Source organism: Carettochelys insculpta, chromosome 12 (genome assembly GCF_033958435.1).
Source record: "Carettochelys insculpta isolate YL-2023 chromosome 12, ASM3395843v1, whole genome shotgun sequence".
Taxonomy (NCBI): Eukaryota; Metazoa; Chordata; order Testudines; family Carettochelyidae; genus Carettochelys; species Carettochelys insculpta.
The window spans coordinates 40262858-40285554 of record NC_134148.1 but is presented as its reverse complement, the minus strand read 5'-3'; the positions used below and the strand labels follow the sequence as shown (position 1 = coordinate 40285554).

Here is a 22697-nt window from a genome sequence, read left to right as displayed (position 1 = left end):
AGGGGCCGGGGGCAGACAGGGGGGTCCATGGGCCACTGTGGCCCACTGAGTTGAAGGAGGACCACTCATGAGGCCCACTGCTTATTCTTGGTTGTTCATCGCTGCCTTAAAGACTGCTTCTTGGAGCAGCTAGTCTTAGACTGTACCAGAGGAGAGGTAATTTTTGATTGAGTCCTACATGGACCACAGGATTTTGTCCAAGAGATGCATATAGCTTGGTAATAGTGGCCATAATATAATTATATTTAAAATCCATGTGGAAGGGAAAACACTACAGCAGTCTTGTAGCATTTTAGAGACTAACAGATTTATTAAGGCATAAGCTTTAATGGGTAAAACCAGCTTTATTGGATGGACTGGAGTGCAAATACGGTGGCAAATACATATGTTAGAAAATTACTGCAAAGAGAATGAAGTTGCTATCCATTGTAAATTAGGGTGATTGTGGCCGTTCAGAGTAGCTGATGGGGAGATGTAGCTATTCATTGAGAGGAAGTTGCCTCTGTAGAGTATATTAACCAGTTAGATCCTTAGTGAAGCTGAGTTTTATAGTTCTGCTTTTGCAAATGACTACAAATTCAGCTGTTTCCCTTTGTAATCAGGGTTTAGCCAAGAACAGTTCTGTAGGATTCAATGAAACCTATTTAGATTGGGACTTTGCCGAATGGTTAGACCAGTGGGTTGCTAGTTCTTGTTCTATTCTTCTGGGATTTGTTCTTTCACTGATTTGGCCCTTGACTTTTTGCAAAACCTTCATTAAGAGCCTATACCACAGTCTGACCCATCTGTAAAATGTACATAACAATATCCATTTTGCACACATGGGAGTCTTGAAGATTTAAGGCGTGCTTAAGTGCAATGCGACGTTGGTATAACTGGTAACGATAATGAATGTCCATATGTCACTGATATTTTAAACTAGATATAAATGCTTAGACTAGTCAAACCACTAGTAAATGGACAAAAGGGAATAGTCTTGAACTGTGTGGGAGAGGAACTAGATTATCTAAGAGGGATTCATTTTATCAAAAAAAAAAGTAGGCTTAAATATTAGTTCTGTCATAAGTGGGTTTTACTTTTTATGCTTCAAAGTCAGAAAAGCTGTTATTCCCTGGCCCCGTGATTAGTGTTTTAGCAGCTGTTTTCCCTTGTTTTCTCAGTTAAAAAACCAACACATTTCTCTAGTAGGAACCATCAGCAGCATGGAATGAGCTGACTTGCCAAGAACATTTCCTCTGCTTATTGTTTTATAGTTAATTTTTTTTGGACTGCAAGTCAGACTAATTCAAGGACTTTTCCATATCTCAGGGCAGTTTTGTGCCACAAACAAATGGATGTTTCACACACAAGCCACAGCTTTGCATTAACTTTCCCCAAGGGAGAAGTATGACTTATGTAGCTCCTTCAGTGTGCAAAGTGTCCCAAAGTGCTCTATAGCCCTGATTCACAAAAGCATCCCTGTTCAGAACACTTGCACATATGCTTAGCGGTTGTATCAGCCAATATTACATGTTTGAGGAAGTTTATTGTGTGATTCTGTGTACAGGCATTCACTAATCAGTCTTTAACAATCTGTTGCATGTGCTATTATATGGTGGTTATTATTGGGAAATCTGAGGCTGTGTCTATACTAGACTAAGAAAGTTGACCACAGATACACAATTCTAGCTACGCTAGTTGTGTAACTAAAATCAACGTAGCTGCGCTTGGCTAACTTGTCTGTCTATACAAGGGAAGGTAGATGGGAGTTTCTCCCTTCAACCTCCCTTACTTCTCGCATCTTACAAGGAGTCCAAGGGTCGACTGTGACCCCTAAGAGCTTGATTTTGCGCATCCAGACTAGACACACAAAATTGAACACCAGAAGATTGACCCTGTGTGGGTTGATCTTCCATGATAGTGTAAATAAGCCCTCAGTCCTTCTCTTAATTGTGAAATGGGCACAGGTGCTCAGGCTCATAATTTTTTTATATTCACGTTGATGCAGCAGTCCTTGAGATGCTGGGACTTTGAACTGCCAAACCTAGCGTCCCAGCAGCAAGCCTTGGCACAAATTAAAGATTTCTGTCTCCTATAGCTAGCAGGAATTGCACTTTGAGGATGCTTTGGGTTTGCAGGGAGGGCAAGATGGAGGGAAAATTATGGTATTATTTTGGTTGGATAAGTGAGTTGCGTTTTGTTCTGAAGAGGCATTTTCATGGAAACCATAACAATTAGTCAGAAGAGGCAGCTGGTGTTTTCTCACCGTTTGAAATAATTGTTATGCTCAGTGATGTCATTTGGCTGGAGAGCTCTTTGTTTCCAGTGAGGTGTTCTCTTCTACCTTCTTTAGAAGGAAATAAAAGATTTCTTCTGTGTGAAGATTTATGGATGGGAGTTTCACCTAAAAACACAGCAACAAATTATAATAGCGCTCAGTTTGATTTTTAGGCGCCCAGAGATCACAACTGTCATGATTGTCCATTCATTGTCAGAAGAGGTGATTTTTTTTCTGACTTTTATTTATAAAAAATACAGAAATGTAAATCATTTCTTCAGAGACATCTTTGTGTTGTGTTTCTTGGGCTTCTGCACACCAGATGTGTACAGAAATGAGGTACTTTACTCTCTCAGAAATTAATAAATTAGAGACAGCTCATGACACTGGGGTGTCCTGGAATTGATTTAGTTTATTTTGAGTTCTGTATTATTTTAACATGCCACACATGTGGTGAAGACTGTTCATGGATTAAAGAGAATGTGTTATTTCAATGTATCCATCGAGGCAGAACAGCAGAAGGCTGCTATCATAACATATCAGGTCATGTATCGGAGGGGTAGCTGTGTTAGTCTGGATCTGTAACAGCAACGAAGGGTACTGTGGCACCTTATAGACTAACAGAAAAGTTTTGAGCATGAGCTTTCGTGAGCACAGACTCACTTCTGAAGTGAGTCTGTGCTCACGAAAGCTCATGCTCAAAACTTTTCTGTTAGTCTATAAGGTGCCACAGTACCCTTCGTTGCTATATCAGGTCATGGCATTAGTAAATGGAAACCTGGTTCTTGTCATGATTTTGGCTGAGCAATTATAACTCTAGTTTACATATCAGTTCTTCCTATGTCTGCTACGTTTTTGTTCATAAATAGGACATTACAAACTAATAATGATACTTGTATAGTGGTTTTCTTCTGGAGTTTCAACATGTTCTGCAAACACTAATTAATTAAGCCTCATAAAATCCTGAACAAGTAGCTAAGTGGCATGTGTAGTTCCGTTAACCCACTGTGATATATGGTAATCTCTGGGATGCTGCAACTATTTAATACTAACGCTGTACAAAATCTTAGGATGGAAAGTGACTATCTTAACCAATTAAAATGCATGGGAAGTTTAGTAATTACATGGAGTGGGATCTGGCCATGATTTTGAAGTTAAAACATCTTATTCTTTCAAGAAATAAAAGCCTGAGATTTTACGTGGGCAAAGGTGCTCAGAACCCTCATTTTATATCTCCTGTAAAGGAAGGTATTTCCAACATTATGGTACCTTCTAGCGCTGTTCTGGGCAGGAGGCTCTCTACTAATTTTGAGAGAAAGCATGCCACCTGGTGAATCGCCTTCGTGCTTTCCCAGAGGTTTTCCATCTCAACACTGATTTAAGTGACTTAACAGGAGCACAGAATGGTATAGATGGAGACACTTTTACATATTCTTCATTCTAGTGGAAGGTCTTCCCGTCACTTGCAGTGTGAGGGGCATTCCACTATTGTGGTCCAGATGTAAGTATTTACAAGCCAACAGCAACAAGAAATGATGTACGGCATACAGTTTGCTCAGTATCCTGTTACCTCCGTGTCTTAGTCATAGCAACAAAAACATGGACAATAGCACAATGGGCTACTGCTTCCTCCTGTTAGTTCAGACATCCAGCCAATATGTTTGAACCTCCTGACATTTGCATGGTGAATGCTGCATAGCAGGAACAGCTTGCAAATATTTCTAACATTAGTTGGAGAATAATTTCCTGACACCCATGCTGGAAGTCTGAAGAAATAAACCCTCAATGTACAATGAAATAAGAGTAATTTTTTCTGACTGTGTTTTATAGGAAAGACAGAAATTTAGATCACTTATTCAGAGACCATTTTTGTGTCATGCTTCCCAGCCCTCAGGCACCTCTGAGTTTGTGGCCTCTTTGCTAGCTGAAGTCCTGCATCAGTACTCCACAGGAAGCCTTTCAGACAGAAGTGATCTGCTCACAAGGAGGCATGCCTGCTCATTTAACTCAAGCAAGCACGGCCATTCAGTTCGATGGCTGGTGGGCCAAACCCTGATAAACTAAATGATGGAGCAGGCCTTGTGCTCTTCTGTGATAGGGCATGTTTCTCTGTTCCTGTCTTCCTGTAAAAATGCCTCTGACACCTTCACTTTGTTACCACTGCTGTGTACTTTAGTAGCATTAAATCAACCACCTCTCCTTTACTGTCCAAGGCAACAAGGCTATTTACAATGACATAAATATAATCCCCTTTTGCCACGGGAAAGATATCCTTCCATTCAAAGATGTCTCCTGGCTTGGTACTCGTTCTCTACTCTCCTTTGTGCATCCTTTGTGTACTCTTTTTCTGCTCTTCTAGGTAATAAGCTTATTATTTTCTTAGATCTCCCTCCCCCACAACTCAGGCTGGTGTATCAATTAGCCACTCCTTCCCTCAGTCAGGCAGCCTTGGGTTGCCGGTGAGGTGGGGCCAGATTAATTGGATGCACAGTGATCAGCATCCTGTTTTGGCTGCTTGTTCTCATTGCTCTAGCACACATCCCTATGCAAAAGGGTGGGTGGCATCCTTGTTCATTTGGGCTTTAACCTTTATGCAAATTGCACTGTAATCAGGGGCAAGAGCAGTGTAATCCTATTGGGATCCAAGTAGTGAGTGCTTGCAAGCCCCACTCCCCTCCTGCCAGCTAAAAGACCCTCCCCCCACTGGGGATGGGGAAGAGAGGTATAATGGAAGGCAGAAATGTGTGCTTTTGTGAATCAATCAATTTATGCCATAAATGGTCGTAACCATATGGACGTAAGCCAAAGTCCACTGTAATAAGTGTGAGACTTTCCATTGATTTCAGTGGCTTTTGGATCAGGCCCTGTCTTTGCTTAATTTCTTCACATGCGTAGCTTCTTTAACACTTCCTAGATTTGGAGAAGAGTTTGAAATCTTTTTTTTGCATGTACAATAGTCTATATCCCCTCTTATAATTTATAGGCACTGAGTGCCTCCCTGCAGTTTAAAAACCTTCCAGAAAGACTGATTTGGAAACAACCAAAGGAAGGGTGATTGCATCAGTCTACTGCCACATCATAACATTTAAATACTCTATTTTGTAACCCCTCTTAAAGTGTAATCGTGCCAACCAGGGAGGGTCAAGGTGGGGGAGGGTAATGCCAAATTTTAAACAGGCTTATTTTTTAAAAAATTCTTCCTGAAATTGCAGCCCTATTTTCAATATGAATAGTTTGCCAAAACCTGCATGTCAGTGTACAAATTTCAAGATGTGTATACATTATTGTATTGCCAGTGGCTTACCAGTGAGAGTAAGGAGATTTATCAGTGGAAATACAGAGTTGTTTTGTCGGTTACAAGTTTTATAAATACCCATTATCATTTTGATAGTTGTTTTTCCAAGGTTATGGATATGTGGCACTTTTTAAAAAAGACGTTCTGTTGCATTTGTTTGTCTGAACATATTGGAGTCCGATTTTCCTTTCACATCAATATTTATCAGGCGTATATGTGCCAACAGCAGTGGAGATCCACAGGAGTAAAATCTGTGAGTGTAACCAGAATAAGGCTCAATGTGCCAAATTAAAAAAAACTGAAATGTTATGCCAGTGAAAAAAACTATTTAACAGGGAAGTAATAATAATGTGTGTTCTGAGCACCTTTTAAACCACTCACAAAAAATTACATAATTAAGCCTCAGAACATTAAGATAAAGTTTTTTAAAGCAGGGTACTGGGACTCAGGATTTCTCAGTTGTATTCTTAGCTCTTCCTCTGACCACCTACCACTTAGCCTCTGTCTAGCTTCAATTTACCAGTGTGCAAAAGTCACTTAAAATAAAATCCATGCTCTTGAAATGACTTTAGAACCACAAGTTAGAAATTTTGGTTTGCAACATGGACGAGAACCAGTTTTGTGGCTGCTGGCTTAAAGAAACTCCCTGGCTGCCCTGTTGAGAAGGCTAAATATGATTGATGAGGCTCCACCCTGTATTTCAGAGACTGCAGAATCATATAATCGTAGCACTGCAAGGGATTTCAAGAGGTTAGTCAGTCTCCTGCTCTTGTGGCAGGAATAACTATTACCACTTTAGGCACTCCCATTGTTAGCCTGCTTACAGTATGTGGCAATGGTTGATGGCCCAATTTACTTATTATGCACAATAAGAATGTAATCCAAAATTCACTGGAATCAAAGTTGTTCCTGCCAGTACACAAAATGTGCAGCCACGTAGGGCACCATGAAATTTGGGGTACCAAATTGTCCCAAACGTTTGTCATGCCCTACACAGCTGCTTGCTGTGTATGGGGCATCGCCAGCTCCCATGACTGTCCCTATCCCCCAGCCAGATGCCTCTCAGGCTGTGGCCAGCAGAGCTATCCATCCTTCTCAGTGGGCTGCAAGATGGTTGTAACCAAGATAGTTTCGCTAACTGTGCTTGCATACTTAGAATTCTCAGGGCATGCCATTTGAACCATAGCAGCACTTTGATCAGCTGCAGAGGGAGTGCACTGCTCTCACACTCAATATTGTGTACAGTCAGCACACACTTCACGTGTTCTTGTTTTACATGTGTTACTTTAGTAATACTGATAGGAAAAAACTACGTGGGTGGAAACTGGTAGAATCTGGTAACCCAGCGCATGGGCAATGATAAACAAAATGTCTTGTGGGCCACACATAGAACTGCAATGGGCCTCAGGTTGCCCATCACTGCCCTAAAAGGTCTGTGTGGTGAGGCTGTGCAGGTAGCTCATGTTTCATATTCCTTGCTCAAAACAAGGATTTATTTTCCTCTTTAGAAGTGAACAATATCAGTCCCCAATCACAAAAAAGGACTAGACAAAGTTCATATGCCAGGCCCAGCAGCTGAACGCAATCTACATGTGCAGATTGCATAGTGTGCTTCCACTGTGTTACACAGATTTGCATATGCTAGGAATATATATTTTTGGTTCAGTTTCTTACATTCCTTTGGGAGTGGGAAAAGACATCATTTCAGGCAGCAGAAGGATATTGTGAATGAAAATCTGCAAATGAAAAGGCTTTGCCTCATTAGCCTTTATATTTTCCCATTATTAGGAAAGAGAGGAATAACTTTGTATTTGAATATACCAGAACTTTGTAAGAATTTACTGGTCAAATCCAGATTTATATCAGAATTTCTTGTCTCTCTTTATAATAAGACACATCAAAAGCCTCAGTCCAGGTCTCCCAGAAATTGGGCTGTTTAAATTTCTGACACAAATTTTAGGGCTTGAGTCTATCCCTAAATATCAGTTTTAAAATTTATATTGGCACAAGATCCTAAAACATGGAATTACACTAATACTCCAGTATGGCATTGTTTGATTTGTGCATGTCAGTCCAAGCAGCAGTATTTCTTTTGTTGCACTGAGAGAACTAACCATACATCTCAATGTTCATAATTTTTTTTTATGTCTCTAGAGCTGTGTCTACTTGTGCACGCTACTTCGAAGTAGGGGCACTAACTTCGACGTTAGGCGGCGAGATGTCGAAGTCGCTAACCCCATGAGGGGATCGGAATAGCACCCTACTTCGACGTTCAACGTCGAAGTAGGGACCGTGTAGATGATCCGCGTCCCGCAACGTCGAAATTGCCGGGTCCTCCATGGCGGCCATCAGCTGTGGGGTTGAGAGATGATCTCTCTCCAGCCCCTGCGGGGCTCTATGGTCACCGTGGGCAGCAGCCCTTAGCTCAGGGCTTCTGGCTGCTGCTGCGGCAGCTGGGGATCCATGCTGCAGGCACAGGGTCTGCAACCAGTTGTCGGCTCTGTGGATCTTGTGTTGTTTAGTGCAACTGTGTCTGGGAGGGGCCCTTTAAGGGAGCGGCTTGCTGTTGAGTCTGCCCTGTGACCCTGTCTGCAGCTGTGCCTGGCACCCTTATTTCGATGTGTGCTACTTTGGCGTGTAGACGTACCCTCGCAGCGCCTATTTCGATGTGGTGCCGCGCAACGTCGAAGTTGAACATCGACGTTGCCAGCCCTGGAGGACGTGTAGACGTTATTCATCGAAATAGCCTATTTCGATGTTGCTACATCGAAATAAGCTATTTCGATGTTGGCTTCACGTGTAGACGTAGCCTAGATCTTTTATCTTTGTAACAACCTGACGTGGGCTAAAAGGTTCTCTGGCTGGTTATTCATGTGTATGGACGATAGCTGACACCCGATTAGGTGCTAACAGGTTTTATCATATAGTAGGTGAGTTCAGAAGCCATGATAAACACTCTGGGGCTAGTGGTGAGCTTATTAGACTTCCTACAAGAAAGAAGTAGTTGTCTACAGGTGGGCTTAGAAGTGGGAATAAGGAAAATGATCAATAAATCATATTTTAAATTGTGTTATATAGCTTAGTGTTGAAGTGTAGCTACAAGTCTGCTGACTTGCAGTGTGCTTGGTGAAGGAGTCCTAAAGTGCTTGAACAATGAGGAATCCTATACAATATTTGGGATGTTCAGAAGCTTAAAATAAGAATTAGGATTGGTTTTGGGTTGAAAAGAACATATGTAAAACTTTAGTAGTAGAGTCAAGCATGTAGCTTTCTATCTGAATCACATGATCCTGAAGATGTCTGTTCCTACGTGGGAGAGACTGTGTTTTTCCTGCCCAAGATCTTGCTGCAACTGTGTTGAGAAAGACGCGAGTGGAACTGGAAATCCAAGCCAGAAGGACTACCACAGTTCTCACTTCTCCAGATCTATTTCCAGATCTGAAGAAGTAGGTCTGCCAGATGAAAGCACATCACCTAATCAATTATTTTATTAGTCTTTAAGGTGCTTCAGGACTTCTCTTTCGTTTTGTGAGGATATAGACTAACACAGCTACCCTTCTGTGACTATTTACCGTAGTTCCTTTGGCTTCCCTGATACTGTGGGCAGGAATTGGGAACGTTGTGCTGAAGTTGAATGAGATGTATTTCTAGCAAGAAACTAATTGATTTTGATTCTCAAAGACTATAAATAAAGGGTTGGAGCAATGGAGAAACCAACTTGGTGTCATGAATGCTATAGGAACATTATGTTAAAGGAGGGTTATGCAAAGTGTGGGAGGTGGACCCCTTGAGGGGGCATGAAATTTCATAAGGGGAGCACAGCATGATTGACTGGGTGTCAGGCTCTTCTGTCTCATTAAAAATGTTGAACTATGTTGCTGTTTTTATGCATGTGTGTTCACATTTTATATACTGGTAAAGATTTTACATTCTACATACTTATTTTCTTACATGTGCTGAAAGGGGTTTTTCATATGAACATAGCCAAAATTTCTGTCTGTTTGGATTACATTAGTCAGGTTGGGGACCCCTGCTAATTGCAGGGATGAAAAGTGGGGCCTGGCATAAAACATTTGCTCATCCCTGTGTGAAAGCTTTGTCAACCCAAACCCCTTTAAATGTAGAGCCCCGTAGAATTTTAGCAGTCACAGTGTTCTCAAAGTATCTAGCTGGAGTGAGATTTGAAGGTATGATGTTTGACCTCTCTCCTGTAAGTGAGCTGGAAAGAAGCGGGGTTACTTGTCTATGAGCCATTAATGTCTGTTCTGTGAGTACCAGATCCCTCTGCTTTTATTGTTGATATGTTTAGCTGTAGGAAGGTCCTACTAATCTAATGATGCAGTTAGTGTAATGGCTAGGAAAGGGTAGGGAAATAAGTCTAGGGTGAATTTAAGATTGATTCCTATCCCCTCCTCTTGCTCCCTAATCCATGCACTCAAACCCAGAAATGTGTGAAAACTAGCCAGCGTTTCTACAGAGCACAGACTAAGGAACATACACTTCTCTGTCAGTGGAGACTAGCGGGCACAGATTCTTCATGGAGCTGGGCAGTACATAAATAAGTGGTAGGTAGCTCAAGACTAGACTCTGCAACGGATAAGAATAGGGAGTAGCACAGACCAGCCTTGGTCAGAGGCACTGACTCTGTGGGGCATTCTGGGGCTGGAAAAATGGTGGATACTGATCACCCACTGGCAGCACCCCTCCAGCTTCTCCCCCTTCCTAGCCAGTGGTGGACCCTGCCATGTGTGTTTCAACCTGCTGTGATCAGCTGTTTTCTGGCATATAGAAGGCTGTGAGGAGGGCACAGTGGGGAGAGGGTAGAACTGGTTGGGAAGAGGTGAGAGCAGAATGGGAAGAGGTTAGGTGGGGTGTGCTCTTGGGGAAAGGGTGGAGTTAGGGGTAGGGTCTGGGACAGAGGGGCTGAACACTACCTGACATATTGGAACGTCAGCAGGAAGGAGAGGGAAGCACAGACTGTTACTGCACAACCCATTCTGTCTCCATAGGGGTTAAGGATTTTCTCTTTACAGTCTGAGCGAGGCTATACTGCCCATGTGGGTGAGCTGGTTTCAAGTAGTTTGTAACAGGCAGGGCTAACTGAGAGCGGGGAATGAAGGGGTGAGACAAATGTGTCTAGTATGGAACTCAGGGGACCAGCCCTCACAAAGTCTATAACCCTGTAAATGTGAAATCAGGATTGGGGCCCTCTGATCATGATATGTGGACCCCAAACTTCACTGGCGGGGCCTGGAAACAGGGCAGGGGCTCTCACTGCTGCAGCTTAGCGAGTGGTACTCAGACTGAGGTGTGCCTCAGCCACAAGTGGCTACAATCTCCTGCACTTCTTGCAGCACATGCTACTAAAACATTGTGTGATTTAATTATTAGTCACTCTGGGTGTTTTATAATGTAACTAACTAATTGAAAGCTGATACAATAACAAGGCTTGGCCATTTTTCTAGGAATGGAGCCCTACCAAATTTATGGCCCATTTCATGGTCATAAGATTTTAAAAGCCTGTAAGCTTCATGATTTCGGATATTTAAAATAGAAATTTCACAGTGTTGTAATGCAAGAGGTCATGACCCCAAAAGGGGTGCAGGGGTGTGCGTGGCAGAAAGGAGGATACTGTGAGCCTTACTTCTGCATTGCTGCTGTTGGTGGCAGCTTTGCCTACGGCACTTAGGTGGCTGGAGAGAAGCGCCTGCTACCTGGGAGCCTTAGCTCTGAAGGCAGAGCTGCTGCCAGAAGTAGCACAGGAGTATGGGTGGCATCGTATGATATTGCTACCCTTACTTCAGTGCTGCTACTGGTGGGGCACTGCCTTCAGAGCCGCATGCCTGGTTAACAGCTGCCATCCTCTGGTCACCCAGCTCAGGAGTAAGGATGGCAACACTGTAACCCCCCCTAAAATAATCTAGTGACCACCTGATCACTCCCCTCGTGAGTCAAGACTGACGTTTGAAAAACACTGATCTCCCTTAGGAAATATATGATATAGGACAGGGGTGGGCAAATTTTATACGTCAGGCCACACTTTTCATTCCTGCAATTAGCAGGGCAACTCCACCATGAAGCCTCTAGGGGTTCCATGCCAGTCCCAAGCCTGGATGAATGAGGAAAGTTGGTCAGATGAGTGATGATGCACTGATCGTAAAACAGCAGTACGAATGAAATATGATGCCATTATGACTAACTGATAAAAGATGCTGGCTCAGATGTTGCCCGGATAAACAAGATCTGCTATACCAATCAAGTGATTGGGGTTGGATAGATGAGTTGGCTACCGAAAGAAAATTACAACTAACACATATACTATCAATTGGCATGTGGAACGTCCAAACACGGTGGGCAACTAGAAAGTTAGAGCTGCTTGGCAAGCAGATAGAGAGATACTGATGTGATATACCTGGGCTGGCAGAGATGTGTTGGACAGCAGTGGGTGAGATGTACGGTTGCAAAGTAATTTGGTCAGCAAACAAAATGAAGCATGAGGCAGGAGTCAGATTTCTTCTTAGCTGAAGAGCTAGATGCACATTGTTAGGATACAAACCAGTGAATGTGAGAATGATGGTAGTGAGATTTGAAGCAAAACTGTTCAACATCTGGGTCATTCAGGAGTGTGCACCCATATCAGACAGTACAGAGGAAGAGATCAAGCTATTCTATAAAGACCTGATAAAGACACTGGAGGAGATACCAAAGATAAATATGTTGATCACCACAGGAGATTGGAATGTGAAGGCGGGAGCAGATAATGAAGGTTGGGAGAGCGTCATGGGAAGGTTTAGATACGGAGAAACAAATGAGGCAAGAAGCTACTAGAGTTTGCTACAAGAGCACAAGATGGTGATCTGCAACATGAGATTCCAACAAAAGGACCGTAGGAAGTGGACATAACAATCGAACAAAGGAAAGTGCAAGAACATGATAGATATCTTGATAAGAAGAAGATGGGTAACATCAGTATAGCAGTGCTGAATTTTACAAGGAGCGGACATAGACTATGACTATAGTCTAGTGATTGAAAACATCTAGATGAAATTCGAGAAAGTATAAGATGCAGTTTAAGAAAAGAAGAGATGTGGCGAGACTAGGTGAGGAAGAAATAGGGAATGCATACAGAGCAGCACTCGAAGAGAAGATCAGGAATCGGGCACAAAGACCTAGATAAGAGAGTTGAAGGGATAGCCACAGTGATAGAAGAAGCAATTGAGCAGATGGTTCCAGAAGATGAGAAGATCAATAAGTGGATTACGCAGGAGACACTGAAGTTGGTCCAAGAGAAGAGAGCGTTAAAGATCAGAAGGAATGCTTCCAAGAGGGTGGAATAGCAATATAGAGTGAAATGCAATGAGGTAAGGAAAGTGGCCAGAATGGATAAGGCAAAATGATTAAAGGAGCAGTGTGAAGATATAGAGAGGTATTACAGTGAGTGTAAGACCAGGGAGGTGTATAAGTTGATCAGGAATATTAATAAGAAGTGGCAGCCAAAGCAGATGGTGCTCAAAGATGAGAACAATGAGGTGCTCACAAACAAGGAGAAGGTTGTGCAGCAATGGGTGAGATATTGCACCAATCTGTATAAAGCGCCATTAGACCTGAGGGTCTCAGAGAGACTGATAAAAAAACTGAAAGATTTGTCCCTGCCAAGCATTGAGAATGATATTGATATTTTGAAGGAGGAAGTAGAAAGAGCAGTGAAACATCTAAAGAACAACAAGAGCCCTGGAAATAAGATCACAGGAGAGATGATCAAATATGGAGGAGAAAGTATGATTCAGGAAATATACCAACTATGTAATATAGCATGGAAAGAAGGCAAGGCACCTAAGGAATGGATAGGATCTGTGCTAGTGACGATACACAAGAAAGGAAGCACATGAGAGTGCGAGAACTACAGAACAATTGCCCTAACCAGTCATCTAGACAAGGTGCTGATGATGATACTGACTGAGATCGCAGATAGAAGAACATCTAGCGGATGAGCAAGCAGGATTCAGGGAAGATAGACGTACCATACAGCAAATATTGGCATTAAGATTGATACTGGAGAAAGCTCTATGAAAGAACAAGAACATCTACAACTGCTTTGTCAAGTTTCAGAAGGCATTTGACAGTGTAGATCAGAAAGTGACTTGGGCAGTGTTGGAGTCATAGAGAGTGGATAGTAGACTGATATGGTTGTTGAAGGATATCAATCACAATGCGAAGGCAGTTTGAGAACGTGTGGAGAGTTGGGAAGATGGTTTAGAACAAGCAGAGTTATGAGACAAGGAGATCCAATGTCACCAAGTATCTTCATCATGCACCTAGAGAGAGCGATGGACAAGATCTAGGAAGAGGTAGAAGGGATATCAGTGCACGGGATGAGAATTAACAACTTGAAGTTCAGAGATGATATAGTTATCATCGAGGAAGATGAAGAGAAGCTAGCAAGAATGGTGCAGTTGCTAAACATGGAAGGAAAGAGATAGGGACTGATTGTGAACATTGATAAAATGAAAATAATGGCATATGGAGATAAGGAAATAGGAAGGAAGATCAATGTAGATGGGATCGAACTAGAGAACATAGAGAAGTTCACGTATCTGGGGAGCAACATGACGTATGAGCTAGACTGTAAGAAGGAAATAGCGACTAGAATACTGAACGCAAGAGCCAAGTTTGAAGGTGGTGGACAAGATCTGGAAAACGAAAAGCTGGGCATCTTGAAAACATGTATTCAGCAGTATGTTGTATGGATGTGAGACATGGGTGATAATGAAAGATTTGAAGAGAAGGATAGTGGTATTGGAGAGGAGTTGTTATAGAACGATCCTGAGCATAGGATGAATGCAGAGAGAAGATACATCTGAAAGCAAACCTAGTGCAGACGTTATACACTGGCAGTTATGGCTATTGGAGCATAGCAGCAGAATGAATGACAAACGAAAAGTCAAGACCCAGGTATCTGGCACACTGGACGGTTCACACAGGAAAGGCTGACCCCACAGAGAATGTGTGGATTATATAGTACATCCATGCAAAGCTAGTCTAGAGAAACTAAGGCACTCCACACTGGACTGAGAAAGATGAAGGAAACAGCAAGGGAGGCATCAGACACCAACAGGTGCTGAGCCCATGATTGTTGATAAATTTGCAAGGACCCCTAACCTGTCTAATGTGATTCAAAAGGGTATTTTGGTTATATTCAAATAAAAAAAAAACCTTTTGGCATGTGTCAGAAAAGTAGGCAGAATGTATTAACTGGTGTATATAAATATGAATATGCATGCTGGTTTTATGTAACATATTTCGACATTTTTAATTAGATGAATGAGACTGAGCCCCAGCAGCTGGTCATGCTGTGCCCCCATTTAGAAATCTCATGCCCTCCAAGGGGGGTCTGCTCCCCACTTTGGGCACCCAGGTGTAGGGTAAAGCCTCCCGAAAGAGCAGATTCCAGCAGGGGGGCAGCTTTCAGGGTCCCTGACGTGTTTTTCCAGGGCTGTGAAGCTGCTCGGCCCCCTACCACACTGTATCTCCAGCTAAAAAGCAAGTCCTTCCCCTCGTACTGTTTAAATCCGTGAGTGCTCGCGTTTCCCTGGGGAGGAGATGGCTCCGAGGGGAGCCGCGTGGGACCAAGTCCCACGGCCGTGACTCTCTCAGAGAATGTTGGTCATTCGTGGGGTGTCTGAGCCACTGAGCTGGGAGAACCGTGGGCTGCCTGGGTGGGGGGGGGGTCGGGGGCGCAGCGTGACCGCGGGGGGGGCACGCCTGGCGGGTGAGGGCGCTGCTCGCCCCAGTCCCCCAGCTCTGGCGCCGCGTGTGCGCCCCGCGGCACGTTGCGGGTCAGACGTGGGCCGTAGCTGCCCCGCAGGAGATCGCCCCACATCCCCGGCTCTGCCCCAGCCCAGGCAAGATGGCGGCGGCAGGAGGCGGTGCTGAGGGGAGGGGAGATCCCGCCTGAGACACCCACGCGGGGGAGGCGGCCGCTCGGGCTCCCGTTAGGATGAGCTAAGGGCGCCGGGGCCGGCGCGCGCTCGCTGTCTCCAGCGCGCAGGGGGAGGGAGGCAGCAGCCGCCCCCCTGGGGAGCGCAGCCCAGGCATGCGGTGAGCGGCGCGGGCAGCGGGAACGTGCGGAGCTGTCACCGCCGAGAAAGGGAGCGGTCTGCGCCAGCGTGGGGCGCTCCTCCGGGCTGGGCACCGGGGCCGGGTCGGCGAGGCGGGCAGGAAGCCGGTATGGCGGCGGGCGGCACGACCCCGCTGTGGCGCTGAGGCGGCGACACGCGGACGCATCCTGTCCCCGCCCTGTCGGGGGTGTGGAGAGGGGCGATACCTAGTTCCCCCCTCCGCGGTCGGGGGTCCCGCGCGTGCGTGAGGTGGAGGTGGGGGTTGTGGGGCCCATTGGCGGCACGGGGCTCGGTCCCCCTCACCAGGCGCTCGGTCGGCGAGCCGCCCCCGGCAAGATGGTGCACAGGCGGCGAGGGGGCAGGCTGGCGGCGCGGCGCGACGTGTGACTTGCCCGCGGTGCGTTAAAGCGGCACTGGGGCGTCGGGCCTGTCCTCCCCTGCCGACGTGCCGGGTTACAAACCTGGCTGGGCTCTCTGTTCAGCGATTCCCATTCACTAGCTGGCTGATGGGGATTGCAGACACACCTCTAGCCTAACCTGCCCCTTCCTCCTCATGAGCGTCCCTTGGCTGCAGCATCACCCGCTGCAGCTGCCTTGCTGGATGAGAGGAGCACATCTAACATCACGGCAGAAAGTAGCCTTTAAAGCCATGAGATCTTTGTGTTGTGGCCTCTGAATTTATTCCAGGCTCCCTGGGCCCCACGGTAATAACGTGGAATGGGTCGTTTTATTTTGATGGCTTTGAGCCCCTTACTGGTCTCAGATTCTGTTTAAAGAACAGCACTAGGTCTTTGCACCCCAATGCATGTTTGTTTACAGTGGAAATTAGGAGGTGTAGACTTGGCAGTTAGTTCCTGACATTTAATGTTCGCATGAAACCGAGTGGAAGAATACTGATTTGGGCAGCTTTTTGCTTCATAATTTATTCTTGAGCAGTTGCTCAGCCAGCCTTTGCTGTCAAAAGAAAAAAATACAGTATGGAATCTTTCACTTTCTGAATGATTAAACACAGAAATATTTAATCCTGGCTAGTAACAATACTGGTTTTGAGAAACTATTTGAGTCTGTCTAGCCAAGGAAATGGTTTGGGAGTCTATGGGTGGATTTTGGTTTGTGTGTTGTGTGTGTTAAGAATCATGCTGCCAAAAATGAATCAACTAGTAGAGAACCTTGTGTTTAGTCTTAACGTAAAATAAATGTGAAAACTGAATTGTTTCCTTGACATCTTAGTGTAACTAAACACATACAGGTTTCTTTGCACTGTTGGTGATTCCTGGCAATGGTTTCCTAATTATTTATTGGAAATAGAGCATTAAAGCTTTTGTGTCTAGCAGTTCATACAAAGAATCACAATCTGCAAAGAGATACCAGAGGAGAAAAAGGTAATTTGACCTACAACCTTTGTGCAATTTCTGATTATTAGATTTGTACTGTGCACATCTTTTAATCAAAATTGTTAATGATATAGACTGAAATTTAAGGACCCACTCATGCAAAGTTGCTGAAGAGCTTCCATCTCCTTTGGAGCAGGTTTTAAAATTTAAAGAGTCTAATCAAGTTAGGGTAATGCCTTTCTAAACAGTAAAGTGTCCACTTACTAGAAACTAGTACATACAAGGTTCTCGGGCTTACTGTAGGACCACAACTCTTCATGTTTTTCTTACTCACTATTCTGTATGGGTCGTTCAAGTCTACTAGTTCTATACTGATAAATACTTTTATATCAATAAGATTTATGTGCTTGAATTCTTGGGTTCTTTTGTAGTATCAGCCATGCTTTTAACAGTCTTGTAGTCTGATTGCTCTACAATTTTTGATTATATAAACATATCTGGGTCAATTGCTGTCTGTGTGTCAAAATAGTCCCAGTTAACATTGTTTTGTTATTAGGTTGCTGATATGTTAGACAGTCAGGCCCACCAACAGCAATGCTGGGCTCCAGGGCAGAAATCAGTGGACTTTGCAGCAAAGGCCACTGATTTCTGCCCTGGAGCCCAGGACAGCCATACAGCCCCCCTCTCCCTCCTCTCCCTTCCCTGGACCCAACCTGCTTGCTCCCGGGAAAGTCACAGCAATGTCTCTTGGTTCAAAGATGAACACATTTATTTGGTCATAAGCTTTTACACCCCCAGAACCTGCATGGAAAATAACAAAAGTATCTTTGAATGAAGAGAGACTTTTTGGAAGATCTACTGTGGCAGCAGCCAGGGCGCTGTGCCCCTGGGCAGTTGCTCCCTTTGCCCTCTCCCATTGGCAGGCATGTAGAGAGAACACTTGTTTAAGGTGGCACAACGTTCCATTATAAAATTGTTCGTCACACGTTGCTCTGCCTGCCTACTTGGTATTTCTGCTGGGGAGCAGGGTTGAGGGCTTACCCAGTGCTGCCTGCCACCATTCCAGCTGGGGAATGAGCAAGCCTTCAACCTGCTCTCTAGCAGGAGTGCTGAGAAGGTGAAATGGGGCAAGCCCCTGCATCCTGACCCAATCATGCCACTGCTTCAACCAGGTTTCAGAATCATCGTTGCTGAATAGAGTATTAAATTGTTTAAAATTATTTAAAAAGTATACTGTATATGTACATAATGACTTCTAATAGTAACAGAGAGGGAGCCGTGCTAGTCTATATACTATCAAAACAAAAAAGCAATCAAGTAGCACTTTAAAGACTAACAAAATAATTTATTAGGTGAGCTTTCATGGGACAGACCCGCTTCTTCGGACCATAAAGTCCTTTAAAGTGCTACTTGACTGCTTTTTGTTATAATGACTTCTGTCTGCCAAAAAAAAAAATGGGTCCCTAGAATCTACCCTCACTTATTTACACTAATTTTTGTGGGTAAAATGGATTTGCTTAACATGTTTTTTCTAAAAGTAGCATTTTTCAGGAATATAACAATAACATTAAGTGTCAAGTTACTGTAATATATGTAAATTCTGTTTCTGAGCAGACTTAGCAATAAGGACAGAAGTGTCACAAGCTGATAGAGTCTTGTCTGCACTCAAGGCTCCCACTGGTGCAACTGATCTAGTGATAGCACATGGGTTTGCAGAGACAATTTTTCTGTTTTAAAAAAATTGCTAAGTAGCAAATACACAAATGGGGGCCCATTTCATTCTTGTTACTGTAGTGGATGTATATTGAAGGTATGCAGGGGAAAGATTTGATGTTTCCAGCCCATATCAGTTTTCACTGGGGACTGGTTACCATTTAGAAATGAGGTACAACAATTAGCTGCATTAAACAACCCTCTTACTGGAACCCCACTCTTTAAATACCCCTCTGAAACCACCACCCCCCCACTCATGCATCCGATGAACTGGGTCTTTGGCCATGAAAGCTTATGCTCCAAAATATGTTAGTCTATAAGGTGCCACAAAACTTCTTGTTGTTCTCGAAGTTGCAGACTAATATGGCTACCTTTGTGAAACTTACTTACTGTAGCTTGTATTTATGCTACAGCATGAGATGGATAGTGTATCCATCTTGTTCATCTATATGCTCAATTTCTAGTCTGTATGTTGTCATCTGGTTAATCTGAATAATTGTAATTGGATTAATAGATTTTTAAAATTGTCATAACTTCAGATGTCAAACAATTATACCTAAAATATAGAAAATCTCTCCTATTCTTTTCTCTTTACATATGTTTGTTGAGAATTGGAATTTATTTTGCAAGTCAGAACAGGTTGAAATACTTCATAAAACAATACCTACAGAAGCCAGTGTAATTACGGAGAAAGTTAAATTGGTATGTTTCAGAAAGTGGAAAGATTCAGAAAGGACTTCTGTTTATTAGTGAAATTAATACAGGAAATCTGTTTTGTTACATGCTCATTTATTCTCTCTGCTGTGAATATATTTATAAGTACAGTGGCAGCATGCTTTTGAAAAGTTGGAGATTGAAACAGGTTGCACAATCACGTCTAAGAAAAAAGATGATGTAACACATGTTCCAATACAGTGGCTTAGCTCCCAGTAGCAAAATAACATTTTCCTCATATCTTCCTGTTTGACATAGGAGAAGATTTAAGCAGAATAACCTCTTGTGCCTTGTGAATACGGATTTTTAGATTTCTGTTGTAATGTGTATTGGGGGTGAGGGGTGGGCAATTGGTAAACTTCCTCAAGGAAGAAAAATTTCAGAAGAATTGTCCAAACACCATATTTTGGGAAATTATTTTAGTCTTTACGGGTTGCATGATTCATTACGATCCACTTGGTTTTTCCTAAGGAACAGAGATTTTAGAAAAATGGGGTTGCGCTAATAAAATACTTTCCATTCCTTAAAATAATTAGGATTCCCAGTTTTACCAATAACCAATTAAGATGGGAAGGGTTGATATTATAACGTGGAAAGTATTGTAATTTCTGTCAAAAAGCTTACTGAAACCACAATCTGTTTTACTTAATGCTCATTTTAAAGCCAACAGGGAGAGCTAACATTTCTGTGGAAAAAAAACAAGCAGTCCTATAGCACCTTAAAGACTAACAATTTTATTTATTTGATAATGAGCTTTTGTGGGTAAAACCCACTTTATTAGATTTCTGGGGGAAAAAAAGGTTTAGGCTATGCATGCATAGAAGAGGTTGGTGCTTCAGTAAAAAGCCAAGGATTCACTCATTTCTATTATTTCCCCTCCTCCCAGCTCAGCCACAGTCTTTGTGGGTGGCTTTAGGCAACAGCACTTCGGCTCCTTTCACTTTTTCTCAATATATGTAATATTGGGGTTGATACCTGGTTTACAGGGGTCTTGTCAAGCTTTTTTAATGTTTGAAAAATACTTTGAGGTTTCTTAATAGAATGCAATTAAGAATATTTTATATGTCTTACTTCTCTCAGCACTTTTCAAAGTGTGCACTTAAGACATTGATTTTAACTTTTCACACTATTGGAGGCTAAAGTTTTTATTTATCAGTGGACCAGCTGTGACAAAAGCAGTACAAATGTCTCTGTGCCATCCTGTCTGACATCTGCTAGTGTCTATACTCTTGTCTGCACTATTTTTAAAACACATTTTTCAGGGAATCTGACTGCAACTTGTTTGCTTCTTCATTAATTTTCAAATTAAATTTAAAATAAAATCTTAAAATATAGTGTCTCTCACAAAGTTATTCATTTAGTTATATCATTTAAACTGGTTCATTTTAAATAAATAAATGAGCTGAATACTTCTGAAAACTTGGGCCCAGGTGACTGGCATTCTTTAACTACATGAAGTAAATCTGAATTTAGGCCTGGTCTTAGTGCTTAGGTCAGTTAAGTTATGTGAGTGTATGTGCTGCACTGCTTACATAATTTGTTTCCAGTAAAATCTATGCACGTGGTCCTGAGTAACATGCGATCTGCCAGTACAAGGAATATAATGTGGACATGCAAAAGTGTGTTAATTTCTGTGGTGGCTGTACTTTGACATACCTCAAGTCAACTTAATTTTGTAACAGAGAGGAAGCCGTGCTAGTCTATACACTATCAAAACAAAAAGCAGTCAAGTAGCACTTTAAAGACTAGTAAAATAGTTTATTAGGTGAGCTTTCGTGTAGTGGGTCTGTCCCATGAAAGCTCACCTAATAAACTGTTTTGCTAGTCTTTAAAGTGCTGCTTGACTGCTTTTTGTTTTAATTTTGTAAGTGTAGGCTTGCCCTTACATTCAATTCTGTCACATCCAGCCTTCTTCAGGAGTGGTATTAGCTTGCCTTTAAAAAACAACTTTCACTTTATTCATGATAGCTGCTTTTTATCATACTTGTATTTGCTGTTGACCCTGATGCAATCTTTAGGATTCCTCATCCATTTATTATGTAATGACTTTCTGGTTCCTCCATCTCTTTTCCTTTTTGGGTAGCTGTAAATGCTTCATAGCCTTTCAGTACGAGGGAGTTGGATGAGTGCTCCTTTTGACAGTCAGTTGATGCAGGTGCTTTTCTTGAAGTAAATGGGCTTTGCCTTTCTCTGATCTTTTTGTCTTGATACATACCACTCAAATTGAGCCCAGAATATATACCTGCAATGGAAATTGGCCAGCTTTGTGGGTGAGACTAGTGGCGAAGTGAAGCAATAAAAATTTTCAGCACCTTCATCTCAAGGTGGAATGAATTCTGAGTTTCTAACAGTACATAGCTTTTCCAGGGATTTCTGTAACACAAATTTTTACAAACCTTGGAATGACAATGTATAGTTGTTTACTTGTGCATGGCTTTAGTAGAATGATATTAAGGAAATGTAACAATGTTGGTCATGTAAATTCTGTTAATTTAAAGGTGTGTACACTACAAATTCACACTTAAAGTTAACCGCACACCTTATAAAGAGTACAGTACAAGGCAGTGGCCTGAAATGAGTTTCTTTTGTCTGTCCTGTGATGACACTTACTCTTAGTAATAGTGATATTAATGGACAGTTTTCTTCTGATGGAAGTAGTGGTTTTAAGATAATTTGAATAAGCTGTTAGTTCTTCATTTATATAGACATAAAAGGGATATAGCCTTCATGTTATAGTTGTAAAGAAAACTGATTAACCTCTTTCAGCTGTCCTGTTCCTGTTTGGAACTTGTGAAATTTCTTTCCCTCTTATCGTTGGACTTCCTTTGCCCACCACAGACTGACTTTTTGCTCCAACTGTCCGTCTTTTCTGTTCCTTCCTCCCCTCTTTGGCCATTTGAACTTCCATTTTCCTCTTTGCTGCCCAGGCTGCTCTCCCTAGGCTCTTTTCCTTTTCATTTTGCTTATCCTTGACGAGGTAAATCCACCCACTTCACAAAAATTAATTAATGAATTAAGATGATATTTCCCACTATTATATTGTTTACTTTACCTGCATGTTATACTCCATCCCAAATCCAGTGTCTGTCTTGTCTGTTTATAGAAGTTCTTTGGGTCTGGGGACCGTCTTCTTCTGGGTTTATAAGGCACCTGACACAACAGGGCCCCGTTTCTCTTTTGGCCCTGAGGCTCCATTATAATAAACATAATTCATGTAACAAAAGCAAAAGGTTAGGTATAGAGTAGAAATAGGATCTTGTTGCCTA

General features: G+C 42.7%; 1 protein-coding gene across 4 annotated transcripts in view; it reads left to right on the top strand.

Annotated features, from left to right (window-relative positions):
* The window catches only part of DENND4A (DENN domain containing 4A), a 140566-nt gene that overhangs the window by 18235 nt on the left and 99634 nt on the right, over nucleotides 1-22697 (top strand). For 3 of the 4 annotated variants that reach the window (XM_075006409.1, XM_075006408.1, XM_075006406.1), the window contains exon 1: nucleotides 15569-15650. The exons of the other annotated variant lie outside the window; for it this stretch is intronic. The gene's annotated coding sequence lies outside the window, so the exon portion shown is untranslated. Of the gene's footprint in view, nucleotides 1-15568; nucleotides 15651-22697 lie in introns of those variants that run through there. 4 annotated transcript variants of the gene reach the window in all.